The sequence below is a fragment of the Tursiops truncatus genome, chromosome 4 (assembly GCF_011762595.2).
Source record: "Tursiops truncatus isolate mTurTru1 chromosome 4, mTurTru1.mat.Y, whole genome shotgun sequence".
NCBI classification, from domain to species: Eukaryota; Metazoa; Chordata; class Mammalia; order Artiodactyla; family Delphinidae; genus Tursiops; species Tursiops truncatus.
Window position 1 is genome coordinate 141,223,069 of NC_047037.1, and position 22,053 is coordinate 141,245,121.

The 22,053-nt window shown below is 51.4% G+C and overlaps 1 protein-coding gene and 1 long non-coding RNA gene across 9 annotated transcripts in view; one reads left to right on the forward strand and one right to left on the reverse strand.

Annotated features, from left to right (window-relative positions):
• Positions 1 to 795: 795 nt before the first annotated feature.
• On the reverse strand, positions 796 to 21,021 carry LOC109547883 (uncharacterized). 7 transcript variants are annotated; one of them, XR_012331646.1, is made up of 7 exons: positions 20,882 to 21,021; positions 20,601 to 20,694; positions 19,923 to 19,976; positions 6,707 to 6,836; positions 4,972 to 5,282; positions 2,665 to 2,809; positions 796 to 2,475 (listed from the first exon to the last, which is right to left on the reverse strand). It is a non-coding gene; the product is annotated as an uncharacterized lncRNA (long non-coding RNA). The 7 variants fall into 7 exon arrangements; XR_012331651.1 differs by having other exon boundaries at positions 20,592 to 20,694; XR_012331645.1 differs by having other exon boundaries at positions 20,878 to 21,017.
• A 575-nt stretch (positions 21,022 to 21,596) lies between these two features.
• PKNOX1 (PBX/knotted 1 homeobox 1) overlaps positions 21,597 to 22,053 on the forward strand; it is a 50,218-nt gene continuing 49,761 nt past the window's right edge. Inside the window, exon 1 of one of the 2 annotated variants that reach the window (XM_019922874.3) lies at positions 21,597 to 21,724. The gene's annotated coding sequence lies outside the window, so the exon portion shown is untranslated. The remainder of the gene's footprint in view (positions 21,725 to 22,053) is intronic. The other variant, XM_019922873.3, reaches the window with a different exon arrangement.

Consider the following 22,053-nt stretch of genomic DNA (forward strand, 5'->3'; position numbering starts at 1 on the left):
CTCAAAAATAAAATTTTAAATCTTTGGAAAAAAATTTTTAAAGAAAGAAAGAAGCAACTCTTTTTACCAAATGAGGTTGAAGCTATTTCTTCTGTTGACCCCGCCTGCTGAATCCCCAGCTGAGCAGGGACGTCATGGGTGGAACAAATCAGGGACAGAATATGGCTAGGCATAGCCGTGCCAGTCTAACGTCTAAAACAGGCAACCCGGCAAACACATTAAAGGGGCAAACTTGGGCAGCCTGGAGAGAAGCTTCTTTGCGCTTTCTTAGGTGGTCGAGGCCAACCGACCACCTGCACCCCCTTGGCAAGAGCTGCCTCCAGGCTCTGAGGGCCACGGAGCGGCTTCCTGGACCACCACGCTCTGTCCTGGGATGCCAGTCCTGCCCCGGAGCGGGACCAGCCCTCGAGGGGTGGAGTCCGACCTGTGGCCCGGGCTCCCCCAGTCCTTTCTTCTCTCTTTTAAGCACTGGTGTTAAAACCTTACAAAATCCAAGCTACTCGGGGCCCAGGTTACAAGTGTATCTTGATGTCTTTTGTTCATCAGAAGTCTTGCCAAGGTTTTTAAAGCGTGGGGCTTAAAATACATCATCCTCTGCTCCGAGCCAGCTGGGGGAAGCCAAAGGAAAACACCGTCTCCCTCTGAGCATATGGCCAGTCGCTGCTGCCAGCATAGGGAGAAATCAGGAAAGAAAGGATGCTCTGGCATGAAATTAAAATGTGGGTTTACTGCATGGAAATAGACAAAGCTTCATGCCACCAAATGCTGTTTGCAGAGCGAATTTTTAAGCTGAGATTTCTTTTTTTTTAATTTATTTATTTTTGTCTACACTGGGTCTTCGTTCCTCCACGTGGGCTTTCTCTAGTTGCGGCGAGCGGGGGCTACTCTTCGTTGCGGTGCGCGGGCCTCTCATTGCAGTGGCTTCTCTTGTTGCGGAGCACGGGCTCTAGGCGCGTGGGCTCAGTAGTTGTGACTCACGGGCTTAGCTGCTCCGTGACATGTGGGATCTTCCTGGTTCAGGGCTCGAACTCGTGTCCCCTGCATTGGCACGCGGACTCTTAACCACTGCGCCACCAGGGAAGCCCTTCAGAGTGAATTGTTAAATGACAGAGTTAATGAGAAACAGCAAGGGGGAAAGGCATTGCTGAAACCTCACTTGGGTGCTGGCGACCTGACCGTCCTACCTGAGATGGCGACCGGGAAGGGAAGGAGATAGATCTGGATAGAGTTAACATGTGCTCACTGCACAGCGAGGTTTGTGGGCAGGACGAGCTCCAGCCTGGGCCTCGTGGTCCTCCAAGCAGATCCTTTTCTTTCTTTTTTTTTTAAATTTATTTTATTGACGTATAATTGATTTATAATGTTGTGTTAATTTCTGCTGTACAGCAAAGTGACTCAGTTACATTTATATACACGTCCTTTTTCGTATTCTTTTCCATGATGGTTTATCCCAGGAGATTGGATATAGTTCCCTGTGCTCTACAGCAGGACCTTGTTGTTTATCCATTTGAAATGTAATAGTTAAGCAGGTCCTTCTCTGGCTCACGGCTTTCGGTTCCCACCTTCCCCGTTCTCACTGTGCCACCAGGTCCTTTAAAGCATCGTGATGGCATCGCCAGGTGTACTGCTGCAAACGAAGGTCACCTGCACGCGGGGCGCAGCTTAAAGAGCTTGTGGTGCTTCAACCATATTTAAGGTTTATTTTTTTATTTTTTATTTTTGCGGTATGCGGGCCTCTAACTGCTGTGGCCTCTTCCGTTGCGGAGCACAGGCTCCGGACGCGCAGGCTCAGCGGCCATGGCTCACGGGCACAGCCGCTCCGCGGCATGTGGGATCTTCCCGGACCGGGGCACGAACCCGTGTCCCCTGCATCGGCAGGCGGACTCCCAACCACTGCGCCACCAGGGAAGCCCTATTTTTCAGCATCTTTTGACCCTGTATTTCTGCTCAGTCTTTTGGTTATTTAATCTAAAACGCATAATTCTCTTTTCCACACTTTTAGCATTCCTGGGGTTTCCACCTCGCTCTCCTCCTTTCACTGAATGTTAGACTTGTCATTGTTATTAAGGATTTGACAACACAGAAGGAGGAAATTTTATGTAGTGTCACTGGAGTCAACGTTTTACTATTGGAGTTGGAGCGTCCTTAGGAAAATATGTGTGCAACAAAAGACTGCTGGTGGTGTAATTGTAGAGGTATTAGGTTAATATATAATGCATACGTCTGTGTCATGGATCGTTTTTATTCGTCATAAAATTTTCAAATGACTCGAGGAGGTGTGGCCCTCGCAGCTGTTCCCCCGCGCTAATGGCCTCGGGCTCCGACTCAGAGAGGAATTCTGTGCCAAAGCGCCTGGCAGCCACCACAGTTCTTGGGATCCTCCCAGGGAGATCACTCGTTGTCAGCAGGGGTGATGATGGCAAACCAATAAAAGGCTGCATGGGCAGGACCTGGTGAGCATAGAAGTCTGGGTCCCTGGGGAGTGAAGAGGCTGTTTTGACCCCAAAATGCTTACCGTTGATTTACTTACTTCAATCAGTTTCTATTTACAAAGTCCAATTTTTGCCCCCTGGAGCAGATCAGAGAGGCCCGTGAACACGAGTCCGAGGACACACCTGCATCTGGAGAGCGGATCCCCCAGCCTGACGCCCGCGTGCCCCTCACCTGGCTGTGCACAGTGTCCGTCTGAGGTCAGACCATGCAGCCCTCGAGATGCTCTGATGCTGCTGCCTCTAGGGCTGAGCTGCTCAAACTTGACCCCGTAGGAATCACCCAAGGGTGCCGGTGACTCCTGGGCCCAGGGTGGGAGCTGCGGGGACAAAACAAACGAGAGTGGAGATTGATTTTATTCAATCTAATAAAGGTAAGGGGACGCCCAAGATCAGAGCTGCTCAGCGGAGGGGGCCTGCCTTGGGCTTTACAGGCAGGGCCATCGAGAGACGGCTCAGTTCGCTGAACGGAAATGTTTGTCTCTGTGTCCAGCTGGTTTCACAGGGACAATTCTAATCTCAGCTCACCCTTCACAAGACAAAGAACGGGACATTGGAGGGCCTGTGTGTAAAAGGGCATCTTCTAGAAAAAAAAAAGGGGCATCTTCTGCGAGTCCTACGGGGTCGTGAGGAAGCGCGGACTTACCTAAGTCGTGTGGGGCAGGGGGTTTCCTGGGGCTCAGCACCAACGATCCGCACCTTAACAAACGCTCAGTGACTGAGAGGCAGGTGGGACTGGACCAGACGTTGAGAAACTCCCCCTGGAGCATCTGAGAGAGGCTGGAGGGCCCGTGTTGCCCTGGTAACACCTTCGCCATCTCCTGGTCCTGTGACAACCTGAGACACCGGGGTGCAGGTGTCCCAGACTCTCCAGCGTTTGCTGCTGTCGGCCCATGAGGTGGGTCTCCCACGTCTGACACTGGGGAGACCCCAGGCCCACGATGGAGGCGGGGCCTCCCTGTCCCCGCTGCACAGAGGGTCTGCCAGCCTAGGGTACCTGCCCTCTGCCCTCTGTCCTCAGTGACCTTTGCGGGCCTGCCCGCTCTCACCCCAGCCTGGTCGGACCAGAACCACCCGGGCTTCCCCGCCATGAGCCTCAGCGCTGGGCGGACGGCGGCGGCTCCCGCGGGGCGTAGGCTGCTTTCTGGGCCCCTCCCCTGTTCCCAGCGGGACACAGTCCCAGTCATCTGAGGACACTTCCTGCGGGCACTGGCTGCGAGCTGGGGCCGAGGGATGAGGCACCGCTGGTTCCTCACATGGGGTTGGTTATCGAGAGCTGAGAGCCCCCAGAGGGAGGGCAGGGGAGGGGCGGTCCCAGAACCGGGAGGCAGGCGGATGCCTGGGGCTGTGACAGCGGGCGAGGACCCTGCACCCACGGTGACCCAGGCATGACCCCTCGCTTTCTGCCGACCCTCTGCCTTCTGAAGGTGCCCACATCGGCCAGCCCACCCGGGAGCCAGAGGAGGATCCTGGGGGCAGCCAGTGCGATGGCCCCTCAGGGCACAGAGCAGGAGGGGGCAGGGGGAGGGTTGGGGGCGGGTGCGGAATCCCCGCCTTCCCTGCGGGAACCGGGCCGGCTTCCTCCTTCTCCCCTGAAAAGGGCACCTCTTCCAGGGCACGGCGACAGCCCATGGGGACACTGGGGGTATTTTCATTTATCGGAGTCTATATTTTTGTTTGCTTCCATATTTGAGCTTTCAACGACGTGTGTTATTCGATAACAAAATCTACTACAACTGGTCCATTCCCAAACGTACACGAAGCGGCGACGGGGGGAGACGTTAGGGCAGCTGGCCCATCCCCGCCCATCCCCGCGCTCGCGGTGAGGCTGGAGGTACTGCCTCCTCTTAGGGCGTGGCCCCCAGGCCCCCGGGGTGCCATGCTGAGACCTGGGGGTGGTCGCAGGACAGATCCGGACCGGGCGCCTGGGCCCAGGGCGAGTGCGCTGGGGTGAGCGGTACGACTCTGACACCAACTCCGGGCTCAGCGCAGACCCTGCAGGTTGAGGACACGGCCCCCCACAAGACCGTCCTCACTCCGGACACCAGCTGCACTTTGGGGGTTCCAGGCCCCTCGTGCTTCTGACCAACTGGCTACAAATTTGGGGGTTCCCGGCACCCCCTCCAGTTCCATGGTTCGCCAGAATGGCTCACGGAACTCAGGAAAGCAGGTCCCGATGACTACAGGTGAGGTCCGGGAGGGCCCTTGGGCGCGCCCTCCGCCCATCAGCACAGCCACGTGATCCAGACGCCCATCTGAGTTTCCAGCGCCTGGAGTTATTAGGGGTTTGTTACACACGCGTGATTTAACTCTGATCGTGTGATTGAATCCAGTTTCCAGCCCCCCCCCTCGCTCTCCCTGGAGGTCAGAGGTCAGCCTGATGTCACTCGACACCAGGTCCCCACCCTCTAAACCCAGATCTTTCTGGCATGATGGGCCCCCCGCCCACACCTGAAGCTCTCAAGGGGCCACGGTTAGTCACCTCATTAGCATAAACTCAGGTGTGGTCTGAGGGGTTGAGCCGGAACCGGAGACAAAGACGGCTGAATTCTTGTCGTACGACAGCTGCCCAGGGGGTGCCTCGAGGCGCCGAGGAAACTCCCGAACTGGCCTTCTAGCCTCTGGGAGCTGCCCCGGAAGCCCCACCCTTGTGGGGAGGCCGGAGGGGGCGACGCGTCTGGCAAAGTTTCCTGGATGCCGCGGCATCCAAAGCTCAGCAGAAAACCCCACACACTCAAGACGTCTTGGCGGGAGATGGTGTTTGCTGTCATCCTCCTCGCAGGAACGTTGGAGCTGCCAGTGCAACAACAAAAATAAGTATTTTTAGGGTTGCAGTTAAACAAAAGGTCATACATTTATTCTTTATGACTCCATATGTTTGGATTTTAAATAACATTCTTCTGAGTAAATGCAATTTGGGGCGTTTAGCTTCCTAGTTATTCTTCAGAGGGACTCTGATTTTTACTTTCTGGAAGTAAGCTCTTAATTTATTTAAATAGTTGTGGGCTGAGATAAATCTCTCCATGTGATGGATCTGGTTGAAGACCTCTGTCCCAGCTGACACTGTGTCGTGGGTGACATGCTCTCTACATGCCCGAGTCAATCTGTGTGTGGGATGGCTGCGTCAGTTTGCAGGAGCACAGTTAGGACAGGGGGAAGTTGAGGACGGGGGGGAAGTTGGCTTCTGGTACCTACCTTCCCCCACAGACTCAGTGTATCATTCTGGGCGATACTTTTCAGTGCTTCTATTTTCCCATAAAGTGGAATTATTAACACTTGCATCCTACTGCAGTGAAATAGCATGATCTCTGGGATTTGCTTTAAACTATGTAAGGGGAAAAAAGGATGGGAAATAGATGAAACAAGATTGGCAAAATATCGACAGATGAATGAAGAAAGAAGATGTGGTGTATATATATAATGGAATACTACTCAGCCATAAAAAAGAATGAAATAATGCCATTTGCAGCAACATGGTTGAACCTAGAGATTATCATACTAAGTGAAGTAAGTCAGAAAAAGAAGGACAAATACCATATGCTATTGCTTATACGTAGAATCTAAAAAAATGATACAAGTGAACGTATTTACAAAACAGAAATAGACTCACAGACATAGAAAACAAGCTTACGGTTACCAAAGGGGAAAGGGTGGGGAAGGGATAAATTAGGAGGTTGGGATTAACATATACACACTATATACATAAAACAGATAAACAACAAGGACCTGCTGCACAGCACAGGGAACTATATTCAATAACCTGTGATAAACCATAATGGAAAAGAATCTGAAAGAGAATATATATATATATATATGTATAACTGACTCACTTTGCTGTACACCAGAAACTAACACAACATTGTAAATCAACTATACTTCAGGGAATTCCCTGGTGGTCGGTCCAGTGGTTAACACTCCACGCTTCCACTACAGGGGGCATGGGTTCGATCCCTGGTCGGGGAACTAAGATCCTGCAAGCTGCATGGAGCGGCCAGAGAAAAAGAAAAGAAAAAAACCTGCAATAAAGGGTTGTTTGTTTGGGGGAAAAAGAAGAAAGTCGTAAAAAAAGATTGGCAAAATGTTGGTAATCTTACAGCTGCATGATGAGTCCACACAGGTTCATGATACTCTTCCCTCTACTTCTGCGCATGCAAAAAATTTTGTGAATTTTTGTGACAATTTCCAAAATGAAAAGGTTAAAAAGATAACAGTAATACCTGCCCCTGTGTACCGCACATGAGCTGTCCTTAGAGCACCTTGCTTCCCTTGGAGAAGGATGCCTCGTAAACACAAGACCGAGTTACTACTCCGTGGCCCTCAGATTACTGCATCACACCTTGAGGTATTCTTGACAAGGAGACAGAAAATAGATTAGACCCCGCGGGAAGCATGGCCATGAAAGAGGAAGACAAACTTTCAAAGCATCGGATGCTACGAGGAAAGAGCTCATCTTCAACTGACAAACTGGAGGGCCATCTGGGCAAATCGTTGACGTGGGAAGTACATTTGCAATACATCAAAAATATGTTTCCTGGTCGCTGACAGTTTATTTCTGGAGTTCCATAAATGTAACATTTCCGAACTTGTAAATAATAAATGTTTATTTATAAATCACTGGTTCCCAGAGGCAGATGAGCACACAGAATAAAAACAAGCTGCAGCAGCTGGTTAATTCCCACCAGCCTGACTCACGGTGGGGATTCAAGAGCCCGCGGGAGAGGCCAATACATCCAGGAAACTGCGCTCATCTCAACACCAAGGCTACCAAGCGTGGTCGGCGACACCCAGAGCATCAGCGTGCGTGCAGCAGAGGAACGCGTGTCCTTGCAGATCAACAAACCTGCCCTTGCTTGGAAAGATGCGGACCGGGGCACGAACCCGTGTCCGCTGCATCGGCAGGCGGGCTCTCAACCACTGAGCCACCAGGGAAGCCCCCTAATTTTTAAAAACGGCTAACGTGCCTTTGGGAATGCAGGATGGCTGAGGATTGGAACAAGGCATGAGTGAAAGCTTACATTAGTTAGCAAACCTTTTGGCCACGAGATAATACGATGGTGTAGATAAGCCTATAGTGGAATCAGAATAAGTAAGAAATGCTTTATTAAAGGCTTTGAAAACTTTTACGTACAATTGGCAAAAGCTTAGCTGATTTTAAGTGATTCCACCCCACTGCTAAACAAGCCTTCTGAATCCTTACTAGGGAAGCGTTTGTATTCTTCGTTCACTCTGAAGGCAGTAAAAGGGGACGCCCAGTTGGTTAAGCCGTGAAGACCACTGCCCGGGATGAGGGCCCGGCCCGGCTTCATGGCCCTTCGGGACTGCTGGGAGCCCTCAACGTGTCCAGTTTTCTTCCCATGAAAGGACCCCGGGTTTCCTTCCGGGTCTCTCATTACATGAGCACTTTCTGTTTTCGGGTAACAAATCTATTCTTTAATCTTTCCACTGATCCTGACTAATATTTGCACGTAAGAAAAGTGCATTTACATCGCACAGGGAGATCAGCTCGGTGCTTTGTGACCACCTAGAGGGGTGGGATAGGGAGGGGGGAGGGAGACGCAAGAGAGAGGAGATATGGGGACATATGTATATGTATAGCTGATTCACTTTGTTATACAGCAGAAACTAACACACCATTGTAAAGCAATTATACTCCAATAGAGATGTTAAAAAAATAAAGTAAAAAAAAATAAAAGTGCATTTAGATAATGTCATACATGGTGACACAGCCAAACATGGGGCCACCCAGCCCGACGGGCAGCGGGAGGGCGGCACAGCCCACCACCCAGCCAGGCTTGGTTCTTTCTTTTCTTCTCATTGAAAATATGTTGCAGAAGCAGCAGCTCTGTTCTCTGATGTCTCAAGAGATGGTAAACATTCATTTCAGCAAGATCAGGAAGAGAGCCAAGAATGAGGCGGCAAGAAGAAAGAGAAACGTTTTCTCATTTTCATGCTCCTTTCTGTGCTAATTTCGTGCTTTCTGGGGGGGGGGGGCAGGAGGACAGCGTGCCAGCTCCGCCTCCCTCTCCCCTTGGGCCTCCATCATCAGCCTCCCCGATGAGCCACAGAGACGCCAGGCCCTGCAAAGGCCAGTGCAGCCAGCCGGCGGGCAGGGGTGGGAGAGGGGCCCGCAGCTAGGCCACCATCTCTCTGTCCCCCCTCATCCTCTCTACCCGCCCCCACTCCTCCTCAGGCAGGAGGGCACCCTTCCCAAGGACACGGATGGCTGTGGGCAGAGAGGAAGCAGGACTTGAAAGCACGTCTTCTGAGGCCGAGCCTCAGCTATATCATTCCTGTAGGAAGAACCTGGAGCTGAGCCTCCCAGGGTCCTCCCACGGCCACCTTGCCATCCACGGTAGGGAAGGACGAAATGGTGCAGCGAGTAAATGGAGCCTGCCTGTTCTCGTGGTGGCCTCAATGTGCCATTCTCAGGGCCTAACTAGAGACAGAAAGGGTACTTGTCTTACTCAGGGGTCTCCAGAGAATCAGAACCAATAGGATGGAGAGACAGACAGATAGGTAGATACAGACACACACATAGAGAGAGACAGACACAGAGACAGAGAGAGATTGATTTTAAGGAAGTGGCTCATGCCACGTGAGTACTGGCAAGCCTGAAGTCTGCAGGCAGGTTGGCAGGCTAGAAATTCTGGTAAGCAGTCGGCTGGGAGAATTCCTTCCTCCTCAGGGAAGCTCAGTCTTCTCTCTAAAGGCCTTCAGCTGGTCGGATGAGGTCCACCGCATTACGAGGGCGCTTGGCTTTACTCCAAGTCAGCTGATTCAAACGTTAATCACATCTGAAAAATACCTTCACAGCAATATCTAGACGGGTATGTGACCACACAACTGGGCACCCCAGCACAGCCACGCTGACACAGGAAACTAACCATCCCAGGTGCCGAAGCCCAGGAAATCCTGTCCTGACCCAATGCAGCTGAGCCCATGCCCAGTGCCAGCTGCCTACACTGGGTCATCTCACAGCTCTTGCCTCTGTCTTCCTCCGGCCTGAGGGCGTTGTCTCTCTTTTAAAATGAAGCACAATTGGGCTTCCCTGGTGGCGCGGTGGTTAAGAGTCCGCCTGCTAATGCAGGGGACACTGGTTCGAGCCTTAGTCTGGGAAGATCCCACATGCCGCGGAGCAACTAAGCCCGTGCGCCACAACTACTGAGTCTGCGCTCTAGAGCCCGCGAACCACAACTACTGAGCCCGTATGCCGCAACTACTGAGACCGCGCACCTACAGCCCGTGCTCTGCAACAAGAGAAGCCACCACAATGAGAAGCCCGTGCACCGCAACAAAGAGTAGCCCCTGCTCGCCACAACTAGAGAAAGCCCGTGCGTAGCAACGAAGACCTAACGCAGCTAAAAATAAATTTTAAAAAAATAAAAAATAAAGCAAAAGTATTATTCAGCCTTAAAAGGGAAGGAAATTCTGACCCATGCCGCAACACAGATGAACCCTGAGGACACCGTGCCCAGTGACATAAACCAGTCACCAAAAGACGAGGCCACTCAGATGAGGCCCCCGAGAGGCAGAGACAGAAGGCAGAGCTGTGACCCCCAGGGGCTGGGGTGTGTGCGGGGAGCTGCCCTTCCAGGGCCCAGCGCCTCAGCCTTGCAAGACGACAGAGCGCTCTGGATGTGCGGTGATGGCAGGACTACAGCGCGCGTGCGCCAGGCCACTGACCTGGACACCTGCACACAGTCGGAAAGGCAAACATTGTGTTATGCGTATTCTACCCAAGCGTGTAATACGGTGTCCAAATATTGGGGGTTTCCCATTATCTCTCTGTTACTGATCTGTAGTGTAGTTCCCTTGTGGTGGGAGGACGGGCTTTGTACGACTGGAATCCTTTTAAATTCCCGGACACCTGACCGCACTTGCTGGCTTGCTCCGTCCTGCTGTTGTTGCCATGTTTCCACTGCTCAGAGACCTCCTCAGCAAAGGGTCTCTTACAGGATTACAGAATCGAGTGATACGCAGAACGATTGGAGTGGACACGATATGACGATATTTGTACGGTTCCCGGCGTGTGGAGGGAGAGGCCCTGGAGGGGTGTATGAAACGTGGGCTCCGCTCAGAATAAAAAGAGGGAGGGTCACACCGATCACTGAACACCCGCACGGGACCTCACACCCCGCGGGCTCTCAATTACAGGACAATAGCAGGTGAACGATGGAAAGGAGGAAAAGACGATGCTGAAGAGGTCCTGCGGGGAACTAACTAGTCTTCCGTGCGGCACGCACGTCTAACCAGCTTCTCTCAATGTGTGGCCCATGGGCCCCAAGGGCCCCCAGACCCGTTCAGGGTTCAGCAGTTTAGGGTCAAAGCTACTTTTTTTTTTTTTTTTTTGCAGTACGTGGGCCTCTCACTGTTGTGGCCTCTCCCGCTGCGGAGCACAGGCTCCGGACGCGCAGGCTCAGCGGCCATGGCTCACGGGCCCAGCCGCTCCGCGGCATGTGGGATCTTCCCGGACCGGGGTACGAACCCGTGTCCCCTGCATCGGCAGGCAGACTCTCAACCACTGCGGCACCAGGGAAGCCCATAGCTACTTTTAAAAATTAGGAGTTTGGGATTAACATACACACTACTATATATAAAATAGGTAAACAGCAAGGACCTACTGTATAGCGACTATAAGTAACTTACAATGGCAAAGAATCTGAGAAAGAGTAGAAATTTGTATGAGTGAATCACTTTGCTGTGCAGCAGAAATTAACACAACATTGTAAGTCAACTATACTTCGGTAAATTTTTAAAAATCTGAAGAAGAATATATATACGTATAACTGAATCACTTTGCTGTACACCTGCAACTAACACAACAGTGTAAATCAACGATACTTCAATTAAAAGATAACTGGTATTAATAAAAAAACTACTTTTCTAATAATACTAAGACGGTCCTTGCCTTTTTGCGGGGACACAATGGTACATATATATATATATATCACCATCTTTATCCATTCATCTGTTGATGGATACCTAGGTTGTTTTCACATCTTGGCTATCGTAAATTATGCTGCCATGAACATTGAGGTGCATCTATCTTTTGAAATTAGTGTTTTTGTATTCCTTGGATAAATACTCAGATATGGACTAGCTGGATCATATATGGTAGTTCTAGTCTTAATTTTTTGAGCAGTCTCCTTACCATTTTCCATAGTGGCTGTTCCAATTTACATTCCGCACAACTGTGATTTTTAACATTGTCTAGTGAAATGGGTCAACATTTGGAATAACTGCACCATTCAGTGAATTAATATTTTCCAAATGACCAAATGGCCATGTTACAAAATCATGTGTGGGTCATAGATCCATCCAAAGTGCCAGAGAGACCAGTGGGTTTTAGTCTAACAGCAGGAAAGGTACATTGCAGCGCTGCTGGAGTCCACATTGCAATGAACCTGTAAGGAACATCCATGTGTCAGTTTTGGTGGAGAACCTATATAAACGCTCCTCCACTTTCCTGCTACACATCCCTGCGAGGTCAAATTTTCTTCACAGACATCAACTAAAACAATATATTACAAGAGACTGAACACAGAAGCAGCTATGAGAATCCAGCTGTCTTTTATCAAGCTAGACATTAAAGAGATCTGCAAAAATATGAAACAAGTCCCTTGTTCTCACTAACCATTTTTTGAAAATAATGATTTTTCATAAAATGTTATTTATTGTTGAGTAACGTGGAATCGGTTTCTTATTGTAGGTTTAAATGAATGAATAAAAATCTTTTAAAAACAATCTTTTAGTCTTAATTTCTAATATTGTATATGTTTTCATGAACCCAAAGACAGCTGTGAAGTGAGACAGGGCAGGCTCGCTCTGGCTGGGAGAATTCAGGGTGGTAAAAAGGGACTCATTCCAATCCCTCTGGGAAATGTAAGTCTAAACTTCCCAATTCCTCATTTTTGGGAATTTCCTTATCTTACACATTTAACCTCTTAAGTATTCCATAAGGTAGGAGGGGAGAGAAATTGGGAAGCAAAGGAGTCTTAAAAATCACCGATACCGCCTCACGCCCACGAGGTATAGACCCCAAAGAACTGAAAGCAGGAACTCAAACAGATATTTGTACATCCACGTTCAGAGCAGCATTACTCACACTAGCCAAGGGGTGGAAACAACCCAAGTGTCCGCTGAAAGGTGAATGGATGAACAAGATGTGGTCTATCCAGACTATGGAATATTATTCAACCTTGAAAGAGAAGGAAGTCCTGTCACCTGCTACAACATGGAGGAACGCTGAGGACATTGTGCTTGGTAAGATAAGCAGGGGCCTTCGAGCAATGCTTAAATCAGATCACTCTTCACAGCAAACAATAAAGAGAAGTTGTATTCTGCTTATTAGTTCTGTTTCTCAGACCAGGACGTGGATGCACAGCCTGGCTGGATGCTTCGGGCAGAGGTGGGCTTCATCCACCCACCGCCCTGGACCCCCTACGCCGGCGGCAACGATCAAAACGAAGCGAGCTCGGCCCTGCGAAAGCTCGTGTTGCCATTACTTTTGTAACTTCAACGAGAAACAGATTTTTAAATACGTGACAGCACAGACCATGCCTCTTGACCGTTACCCAGTTTAGAAACTGGCCCGATCACAAAGGAAGCTGAAGCAGCTGCTGGTTTGGGAAAGTCGCCGGCTGCAAGCGAGCAGCTGGGCCACGGTGCCACTTCCAGGTGCACGGCCCGAGGAGGCCTGTTCTGGTCCCGCTCAAAAAAGTCGCCACCCGCTCTCCTCGGGGGCAGTCAACTCCAGCACCTGTGGTCCCTCTGAGGGGTGGGCAGCCATCATGGTGCGACGCACAACGAGGCCAGGGACAGGGACCGCTGGGAAACAGGAGCTGCGGAACGAAGCGTCGTGCCATCGGCACGGCTGCGCTGGGGCAGGTGGTTGGAACAGAGCTTTCACTGGCAAAGTTGTCCAAAGGCTGTGCAGCCAGGGGACAGCCAGGAATCGTCCTCTACCACGGTGTTTCGTACTTTGTTTTTTTAACTGGACAATACAGTTTAATGTAGCAAAAATCTAGTGAACGATCCGGTATTTCAGTTAAAGCTCCGGGTGCCTGAAAATGATGAAGAGAAAATTGATTTCACGGCTTAAAAACGTGAGGTTGGGGCTTCCCTGGTGGCGCAGTGGTTGAGAGTCCACCTGCCAATGCAGGGGACACAGGTTCGTGTCCCGGTCCGGGAAGATCCCACATGCCGCGGAGCGGCTGAGCCTGTGAGCCATGGCCACTGGGCCTGTGCGTCCGGAGCCTGTGCTCCGCAATGGGAGAGGCCACAACAGTGAGAGGCCCGCGTAACAAAAAAAAAAAAAAAAAAAAAAAAAAAAAAAAACAAAAAAAACAAAAAACGTGAGGTTGCATCAGGGAACGTGTTTATGTAAGAAGACTTAGTTTAAAACATTGGTTAATAAAAGGTCAGGATAAAACCAAGAGGAAGCTGGCTTTTCCCTGTAGCATCTGCTGTTTGTTTTGACTGGTATTTCGTATCCTTGGCTTCGTCTCAGGGGAGCATGCCTGGCCAGGAGACCAGCCTGGGAGACAAGGACCACTGCAGCGCCCCTGCCCCCAGAATGCCTCAGGAAACATTTTCCTGATGAGCAGATTTTCAGTTAGTGACAGAGAGTCACCCCAATAAGCCGAGTCGTTCTGGTGCCAGGGCTGGAGCCCACTGGCCAGGAGAGGCCACGGGACCACGCTGACCTATGGGTGGGGAAGGGACCCACACAGCACAGACCTGGTGCGATTTGATGCTGTGACCAGAGCTCAGGCCCTAGTCTCCCTCACAATTCTGCCTGGCCAGCTGTGTTTCCAGGGTAGGATTTCCTGGTGTGAGGGTTGGATTGTGTCCCCCCAAAATTCATATGGTGAGTCCTAACCCTCAGGACCTCAGAATGTGACTGTATTTGGAGATACGGGGTCTTTATCAAGTTACAGTGGGGTCACTGGGGTAGGCCCTAATCTAATATGACTGATCTCCTTAAAAAAGGGGGGAAACTGGGCACCCAGAGGCACACGGGGAGAACACCACGAAGGCAGAAATCAGGGTGATACTTGTACAAGACAAGGAGTGACACAGCTTGCCAGCAAGCGACCAGAAGCTGGGGGAGAGCTTGGGACAGATTCTCCCGCTCAGCTTCGGAAGGAACCAAGCCTGCTGACACCTTGATCTCGGACTTCTGGCCTCCAGACTGAGAGAGAATAACTCTCTGTTGTTTAAACCACTCAGTCTGTGGCACTTTCTTACGGCCGCCCTAGCAAAGTAATACACCTGGTGTAAGGACACCTGGAATAAGCAGAAACGTTGCCTGGGCGTCTCCAGTGGGCAACTGCGCATTCTTTGGAGCTCACCCTTCTGGGTCATCTGATTCTAGCTTTTCCTTGCCTTTGAGCTATCTTATGGTTGTAGAGAACGAGTGACGATGCAAATTATTTTTGTCTCTGGACTCTGTGATGGAGGGACAGCCCTCACCCCACGGTCCCCAAATCCTCCCACCCAAGACCAGATTTGCACAATTTGCAAGTTCCCCCAATATTCCTGCCTATATAGGTGTGTGTTCTTTGCATTTTCCTTTGAACTGGCTGGAGCGTCTTACCAGTTCCCTCGCTCAACTAACAAGCTCAGGAAGCTGCTGGCCACCTGCTGACTGCACGTCTGCCTGAGAGTCACGATTCCTTCTTTGGTCAACATTATCTTTTGACATTGGCCGTGGCTGCCACGTCCCTGTTGCGCTGTGCTGGGATCCTTGAGGAGGAACCGTCACAGCTGGGGGCAGCGTCTCCCACCCTGATCTTGTAGGGACTTAATTGTTGGAATTGTCCTCTTTAGAAAAGCGGGGCTCCGGGGGGGGGTGGTGGTGGGATGAACTGAGAGACTGGGATTGACATATATACAACTAACATGTATGAAACAGATAACTAATAAGAGCCTGCTGTATAAAGTCAATAAATAAATAAAATAACCAGTGGCAAAACACTCCCCCAAAACAAACAAAAAACCCCAAATTGCTGACACAGGTGAAAGTAAACAAATAAAATTATTGTTAATTAAAATTTTAAAAATAAAATAAATAAAAACAAAACCACGGGCCATGAAATAGAGAGAGACACAGAGAGAGATAAAGTAGATAGATAGAAAGATAGGAACGCACATCTTTCTTCAGCGTTCTAGTGACTGATTCCTCTCCCTTTCCCTTCAGCCTAGGAGTTCACAGTGGTTTGTTGTTAATTAGTCCCCTGGATACTTAAGTATCTTTTTAAAATAGTACTTTTATTAAACCGCTCTTGAAATCTTCCTGATTGATACAACTCCCAAATTTGTATCTCGACCTATAACCTCTCTCACAAACTCCAGATTTGTTTACAAAACACTCACTTGTTATTCTCAGAAGTCATTTTGAAAATACCTCAAAGTCAGCATGCACAAAACTGAACTTTCGCATTTCCCCCAAATACCATCTCTGCCAGAGCCTTCCCCGTGTTATTCAATGGCAACTTCATCTGGGAGTTTCTTTAGCCACTCATTATATCTTATGATCCAACAATTCTTTTTTTTTTTTTTTTTTTTTTTTGCGGTACGCGGGCCTCTCACTGCTGTGGCCTCTCCCGTTGCGGAGCACAGGCTCCGGACGCGCAGGCTCAGCGGCCACGGCTCACGGGCCCAGCCGCTCCGCGGCACGTGGGATCCTCCCGGACCGGGGCACGAACCCGCGTCCCTCGCATCGGCAGGCAGATTCTCAACCACTGCGCCACCAGGGAAGCCCCCAACAATTCTTTATTAGATGCACACCCCTGAGAAGTTCTTGCACGTGTACCCCAGGAGACATGCAAAAGAATATTAATATCATGTCTATAATCCTTGCAAAGAAAGAACAGTCTAAACCTCATTAAGAGTAGATTGGATAAAATGCTGGAGAGGGTGTAGAGAAAAGGGAACCCTGTTGCATTGCTGGTGGGAATGTAAATTTGTACAGCCAGTATGGAGGTTCCTTAAAAAACTAAAAACAGAACTACCATATGACCCAGCAATCCCACTACTGGGCATATACCCCGAGAAAACCATAATTCAAAAAGAGTCATGTACCACAATGTTCATTGCAGCACTATTTACAATAGCCAGGACATGGAAGCAACGTAAGTGTCCATTGACAGATTAATGGAGAAAGATGTGGCACATGTGTACAACGGAATATTACTCAGCCATAAAAAGAAACGAAATTGAGTTATTTGTAGTGAGGTGGATGGACCTAGAGTCTGTCATACAGAGTGAAGTAAGTCAGAGAGAAAAAAACAAATACTGTATGCCAACACATACATATGGAATCTAAAAAAAAAAAAAAAAGGTCCTGATGAACCTAGGGGCAGGCCAGGAATAAAGATGCAGATGTAGAGAATGGACTTGAGGACACGGGGAGGTAAGCTGGGAGAAGTGAGAGAGTGGCATGGGCATATATACACTACCAAATGTAAAATAGAAAGCTAGTGGGAAGCAGCCGCAGAGCACAGGGAGATCAGCTCGGTGCTTTGTGACCACCTAGTGGGGTGGGATAGGGAGGGTGGGAGGGAGATGCAAGAGAGAGGGGATATGGGGACATATGTATACATATAGCTGATTCACTTCGTTATACATTGTAAAGTAATTATACGCCAATAAAGATGTCAAAAAAAAAAAGGGTAGATTGGATAAACAGTGGTTATACAGATGGAATAGTAGACAGCCCTTAAAACGAGTGAACCTCAGTACTGTGCAGACTCATAAATGGATGTCTCAAACCAAAGATTAGGTTAAAAGAACAAGACTCAATAAAATTCAAATATTGTTTTAAAACAGTGAAAAGTAAAATATATATATTATTTGAGATTTCAAATCTAGATGGTAAAACTATAAGGAAGGGCAAAGGAATCACAAAACAAAAAACAGAAGTCAGGATATGTTTATTTCTGGTTAGAGAAAAAGAAAAGCATTTAAGAAAGGAGACAGTGGGTTTGAAAGGTAATGGCATTGTTAAGTATATATAAGTATATAAGTATAATATAAATATACTTATTGATTGATAAGTATATTTATATTCCTTTTATTATTATATAAATGTACGTATATGCTATCTGCTCCCTTGCAGATAGATAATGTTTCATAATAAAAAGTTACACAATTAAAAAAAACGGGGCTCAGGCATGAAGAACCGTGGTTCCTCCAGTCTCGGCCCTGGGCACCCACTGTGTGCTGGGAGCCTTCCACACGCAGCTCATTGCCTCCTCTGCAGAATCCCCTGAGAGATGTACGAAGTCCCCACTGAAGGCAGGGAGCTGGATCTCAGGGAGGTCAAGCGCTCTCATCCACATTCACACGGCAAGTGGCAAAGCCAGACTCCACCCCCAGCACTGGGGACTGCAAGCCCAGGGCTCTTCTGACTACACCACAGTGCTCTCTTTTACACAGAAAAAGAAATACCACTTGGGTGGGCCCTAAGATGGTCCTGGGGGATCCTCTCTTCCTGGTGTTTGTGTCTTCCTGTGACCCCCTCCCCTTGTGTGTGGGCAGGACCTGAGACTTGTTTCTAACCAATAGACTAGACAAGGGTGATGGGAAGATGCTTCTGGGATTACCTTACATAACAGTGTGACTTCTGTCTGCCTAGCAGACTCTCTTCCTTGCTGGCTTGTATAAAGCAAGCCGCTGTTTTCCTCTCTGGACAGGTCCATGTGGCAAGAAACTGAAGGGGCCTCCAGCCAAGAGCCAGCAAGGACCTGAGGCCCTCAGTCCATCTGCCCACGATGATGTGCGCTTGGAAATGGATCCTCCCCCAGTGAAGCCTTCAAATGAGACCCCAGCCCTGACGGCCACTCGTGACAGGCCCTGAGGCAGAGGACCCAGTCAAGACACGCCCAGATTCCTGACCCACAGAAATTTGAGATAATGTATGTTGTTTTCAGACACTAAGTTTGGGATAATTTGTTATGAAGCAATAGCTAACCAATACACCATGCCTCAGAAGCACTCATTCATGCATTCAACAAATATGTCCTTGCCAGGCACTAGTACAGGTGCTCGGTATACATCAGTGAACAAAACAGAGTAAAATTCTTGTTCTCCTGGAGAGCAGATTCTAGTGTTTATGTGTGTGTGTGTTGGGGGTGGGAGTGTTGGATGATAGACATAACAAACAAGCTACATAGTTATACAGTTACATCATATGTTACATGTATCTACCCAAGTGCCACAGAGGAGGAAGCAGGGTGAGGACAGGGAATGGGTTGGGAGTTTGCAATTTTAAACCTCTTCTGAGAAAGTGATGTTGAGAAAGATTTCAGGGAGTGAGGGAGAAAGCCATGCAGATATCTTTGGGAAGAGTGCTTCAAGCACAGGGAATAGGCAGTGCAAAGGCCCTGAGGCTGAATCATGCTTGCAGAGAGCAAGGAGCCGCAAGGTGGCAGACTGGAACACAGTGGGTGAGGGGAAGGATGGTGGGAGCTGAGGTCAGAAGTGCAGAGGGGAGAGAGATCCGGGAGACCCTCAGGGGCTCTGCATGGACTTTGCTTTTGCTCTGAATGAGATGGGTAACACTCGATGGGTTGAGCACAGCAGTGATGAGGTCTGACATATTTTTAAAAGGATCATCCCCTACTCATCGCTGGTGACTTCCTGCTCACCTATGCAAACTGAAGCAGCTTACACACATCAGCCACACTGGCCGCCATAACAAGCCAAGAGACTTGCCCTTATTTTTAGGTGTTTTTCTCACTCGTTTTTCTTACCAAAGCCCCAGATCCCAGCCATCCTCTGAGGATGGCCCAAGCCCTGCCTGCCCCCGTCACCTCCTCCAGCCTTCACCCCGTAATCTCCCCCACACAGTGCAGCTCCCTGCACCCCATCCAGGCTGCCACAGGCTTTGTGCACGGGCTCATAAGCTCCGCCAGGCAGGGTCCAAGGCTCGCCTTTCTCCTACATTCTCCCCAACCCGCTCCAGCTTGAGACAGCGCTGCACAGGGGCTCTGTCAGGCTGGCCGGCGCCTTGGCAGAGTTCTTTCTGCCTTTCCTGTGGGTCCCTCAAAGCGTTCCTCCGCCTCCCTGCCTGTGCCCACCTACTGTGCCCCCCCCTCCCGGCCTCACAGCACCTACTGTCATCTGGACAGTTCTAGAAACAATTATATGAGGGTTTTCATTTCACACACCTAGACGTGGTCCTTGGGAAAATAGTAGCAAATCTTTATAAAAAAGAAATTGGAAGGAAAGTACTCAGAAGAGCTGCTTGTGCACAAACGTTCCTTTTCTGTTAGTAAACCACCCTGGTGCCAATACTAGGGGGCAGGCTGTGGAGGGAGGCAAATGGAAGCAAAGGAAGCCTTGCCCTCCGTGACCCCACTTCTACCTCATTTTAAATTATTTTTCCTAAAGAGGGCCCCCAAATGTGTGAGCCTCAGAGCCGCAAACCTGGAGGGGATCACCGACGGCACCTGCAGCTCTTCCTCTTTTCTGGAGATGGCCCTGTAGAGAGAAGGAAAGAAAGAGCGGCCAGATCATGGGGGGCACGGGTAGAGGAGACCAGGCGCAGAGGCCAGACTGGCGTGCAGGGCCTGGGCCTCAACTGCCTGGTGACTTGTACCTGGCTATCAGGGGGCTGCACACCCCCAGGTCTTCCTGGTCCGAGACCCCTGCTGCCTCACACACTTGATGGGAACCAGGTGAAAGCTTCAGCCCTGGGCCAGCACTAGGATGAAGCCAGTGAGGCCAGGGCTGCTGCACCGCGCCTGTGACCAGTGCAGACGGTTGGGCCCGAGCTTCGTATAATGCTCTGCTGTCCCTGCCTTAAAATTCTTAATATCCTTTGAATAAGGGACCTGTATTTCCATTTTGCACTGGGCCCTGCACATATAGGTAGCTGGTCTGCATCACTGAGATTCTGGGGTCCCCTCCCTCCAACTTTCCACTGGTCAGTGGCTCACTGGCCTCCCCTGAGCCCAAGCGCTGCTACAACCTACTCTCTGGAAAACAGAGCCGTTCTGCAGGGCCACACAGACTGTCTGTGGCTTCCTGGTGTTGCTGGAACCCTGAAGACTTAGAGGAGGGATGTCCTGACGAGCTGTTCACAACTGAACCCACCCCAGGCACCTTTCAGCCACGTGTTCCCGTCCTGGGTCTGCTTCTTCCCGGAGCAGCGCGGGAGCCCTTCTCCAGACAGCGATCCCACACAGGAGGAAGGTTTCTGCAAAAATGGACAGTCAGCCAAGCCCCGTGCCTCTGCACTAGGGAAGGCCTGCCCTTCCCTTCACGTCTTGGAGCGCACGGCCACCGGCGGGGCCCGCGGACGCAAGGCAGCACTGCCTTTGAAAGTCCACCTTGAAATACGACCACACTTTCCGGGTCGCTCTAAGGGAGGCCACTTCACCTACAGACTGGGCCTTGCGTGGATCACCGGGGGACAGGTGCCTGAGGGCAGAGCGCGAGACCGGAGGCGAGCGTGCTGCAGTGGCTGGAGCCCGGACCAGGGCTAAGGGCGCTCGGGGTCAGGCGGGTCTCTGGGCACAGCCGCCGCGCTCGGGACGCACGTGCGCATCCGCGGGGAAGAAAGCGGGGGGCTGCCGCGGGCCTGTACACAAAGAGGGCGCTGCGCAGAGTAGGGGCCTGGGCGCCAAACGCCCGCGCGGCCCGGCCTCCGAGGGCAGCCCGGGGGGGGCCGGGCCCCGCGGCGCCCTGGCGCGCGAAGAGGACCCGAGGCTCCTCCCGCGGATGGTACAGCCCGCCCTCCCCGCCGGACCATCGCGAATGGTCTCGCCCACCCGAGCCCCACCACACACCTCCCCTGGCCGAGGAGGGGCGAGCGGAGGGGGCACGGCGAGATAAGGCCACGCCCCCATCTGCGTAGTAGTGAGGCGGGGCTCGCGGCCAGCGGGGTGGGCCTCTCCTCGCGCCGCGGCGCAGCGGTCGTGGGCGGGGCCCGACTGGGGAGCGAGGCGGGGGTGGGGCCGGCCGCCGCCAGCCCCCGGCTCACTCTCCGCCCCCGGCGCCAGGCCCCGCCCCCGGCCGCCGCGGCGCCGGGACGGGGCGGGGCCCGGGCCCGGAAGGCCCCGCCCCCTCTGTGAATATTGATGCGGCGCGCGTCGGCGTCGCCCTCCTCCCATTGAGCGAGGCTGTGTCGCGTGGCCCAGCGTCGGCGTGACGGTTGGACGCGGGCGCGGCACTGCGGGTCCCGATTGCTGCAGCCGCTTGTCAGTGTGATGAAGATTGGCACCCAGGTAAGCTGTCACTCAACCGCTCTGCCGCCGCCGCCGCTCCGCCGCCCCGTCACTATCAATCACGCCGGCCTGCAGGCGCCGCGGCCACCGCCCCGCCGCCGCCGCCGCCCGGGTCTCCGCGGGTTGCCGCCGCCCGGGAGGGCCGCGCCAGACCCGCCGCCCGGGGCAGGGGGCGGGGAGGGGGCGCGGGTGGGGGAGGGGAGCCGCGGCAGCGGGGAGGGGCGCTGTCCGCCGGGCCGGCGCGGGGGCGCGCCCCGCTTGTTTTTCGGTGTGGGCTTAGGGACGCGGAAATTTCTGGAAGGCTCCGCCGCCGCCGCCGCCGCCGCCGC